Genomic DNA, 2,665 nt, shown 5'->3' with positions numbered 1-2,665 from the left:
ATCTTCTTATCTTCCACCATAGCTTCAATGTGATTCTCTTCTAGAACGTATTTAGCAGTGTTCCAGAAGGCTCTGATGATACTGAAGTATATTGGAACGTCGACAGATTTGGCAAAGTTGATCCTCGAACACCTTAGGAATGAAATAACATCTCCGAACATCGGTCGTCCAAAGAAATCTTCGGTTAAGAACTCACAAATGTTGTGCTTCTTATCATACGACAGCTCAACAATCTGTACTTCCTCCTATGCTTGAACAACAGGTTGCTCTTGAGCTGGAGCATCAACGTTCATTTCTTCAGCCATAACTGTAAAAACCAAACAATAGTTTTGGTTTTATACATTAAAACCCTAAAATTTACAATACTTGGAAAATTTTTGGATTCTAATCAATATGTCCTCTCATTCGTTAATATAAGCTACTCATTCATTAAAAAATCATTAACGAATGGCCACATTCGTTAAAACAAATTATACGAATGAACACATTCGTTAATAATCTCAAACAAATTAACACATTCGTTAACAATTACGCTTCATTCGTTAAACAATTTAATGAATGACTTTTATTCATTAGATATAACAACGAATGTGAAGACATTAGTTATCAGTAACACGAATGAATACTTCATTCTCTACAGAGAACGAATGTAAACAAACGAATGGTCTCTTTGACCAAATTAGTCAAAAATTCAAAATTACCAAGAACACTTAATAGTCAAACATGCATATGAATTTTCAATTCATTCCAAACATCATGTGTATACATTAAAATTAATATCAGTAGTATCTATATGACATTGATAACAAAACCAAACCATTTATTTGATTAATGTTATTAGTTTTAATGATCAATTGAACATATTTGTATTCGTCACGTGTTATGTCCAATTACACCCTCAAAACTGGTTCAAAAATCATAATAAAACTATCATTGGATTCGTCGTTACCTTCTGATCAAGGTAGAATCACTCAACAAATCTAAAACGATGTTTTTAATTTCCGGGTAAAATCGACCAGAGTTGCTCTCTATTTTTGTGTATATCAATGTAAACAATAGTGAGAAAATGGGAGTCCATTTGTTCATGTAGGGTTTATATACCCCGTACAACTTGGCACAAACCCCAAGGCAATGAATAGCCTCATTCGTTACTAATAATTGAACGAATGACCTTTCATTCGTTTGTTCATTCGTTAACACAGTTAACGAATGGTCCTCATACGTTAAGACTAACGATAACTCGTTAAAAATTTTTAACGCATAAACACTCATTCGGTATCAGATAGAGGAAACGAATGAGAATGGGTAATCAATGTAATACATTTGTTATTTACTTTAATGACTGGGTGTCCATTCAATACACTGTAGTAACGAATGGTGTAATACCATTAAAATTTGAAATTTTTACCATTTTAAAATAATAAATTATCCATCAAAACTTTACATTAAAAATTACTTTAGAAATTTACCCTAAGGTAAAAAAAAGTTTACGTTATAAGACTTAATTTAAAATCGTGGAAAAATCTTTTTCTTTTCAAACTTTCTATCCACTTAGCTCGGTAAACGAAAATAATCTAGAAATAAAATCTTTTCGAATTTTTAAGTATTTTCATACTAAAACAAAATTAAAATCTAAACATAAACGAAAAAATTGAAATGTAAACTACGAAAGCAGTACATATTTTTGTGAGTTGAGCAGGGAATCATATTGATCAAAAAACTCGCCCATAACAATTTTATATTTTGGCTTTATTATGACTAGTGTTAAGTTAGTTATTGGTATTGTTATCCACTTAAATCTTATAACAAATGTTTCAGGAATTTCTGTGATATGATTAAAATTAACGATCTAGTTCTTGATATACTCAGATGATTATACTATTATCAATTAATTTAACAAGTGTGTGTGAGTAGAGAACTGGGCAGTGTAACGCTATCTCTTTCATAATAATAACACACACATTAAATAAGTTAACAGGGTACACACATATATATAAAACAACCCCATTCGTTATGCATCACATAACGAATGGGGACCATTCGTCTTCATTCCTATCTATAACTTAAAGTACAAAAAATGACTCATTCGCTGTTCTTCATTCGTTAAACATGCTTAACGAATGGTCTAATAAACTTAATGAATGGGCTCATTCGTTATACATAACATAACGAATGACTCTTACATTAATGATTGGACACATTCGTTATACGTTCATAACGAATGGCCATAATACATTTAACGAATAGCATAAGTAAATTCCCCAAAATAGCCTTACATTAATAATGAACATTTACAATAAATAAAAAAATATTGAGACAACAAAACATGTACTAACAAATTTTAATTTGTAAGTGTAAAAATTTGCATAATTTAAATATATATAAATAAAAAGTTATACTAATTTAAAGATTAAACAAATATAAATTTTTGATAAACTGGCAATGTTATGATTAACGATCTGAATGGAATATCAAAACATCAAAGTGGTCAAATATCATAGTTTTGAATAATATAGTAAATTTGAACTTTTAAAGAGACTTCCAGACAATTCGGGCGAAATATGCGTGTTTTCTACAACCTATACTGTATAAAAGCAAAAACAAACCCTGTAGCGAATCTGGATATTTTGTCGGTCCCTTTGATTTCAGCTGGATCTTGATCAAT

Source organism: Bidens hawaiensis, unplaced genomic scaffold, assembly GCF_021521415.1.
Source record: "Bidens hawaiensis isolate Kalapana, Puna unplaced genomic scaffold, B.hawaiensis_p1.1 tig00005897_1, whole genome shotgun sequence".
Taxonomy (NCBI): Eukaryota; Viridiplantae; Streptophyta; class Magnoliopsida; order Asterales; family Asteraceae; genus Bidens; species Bidens hawaiensis.
Note: the sequence above shows the minus strand (reverse complement) of the source record.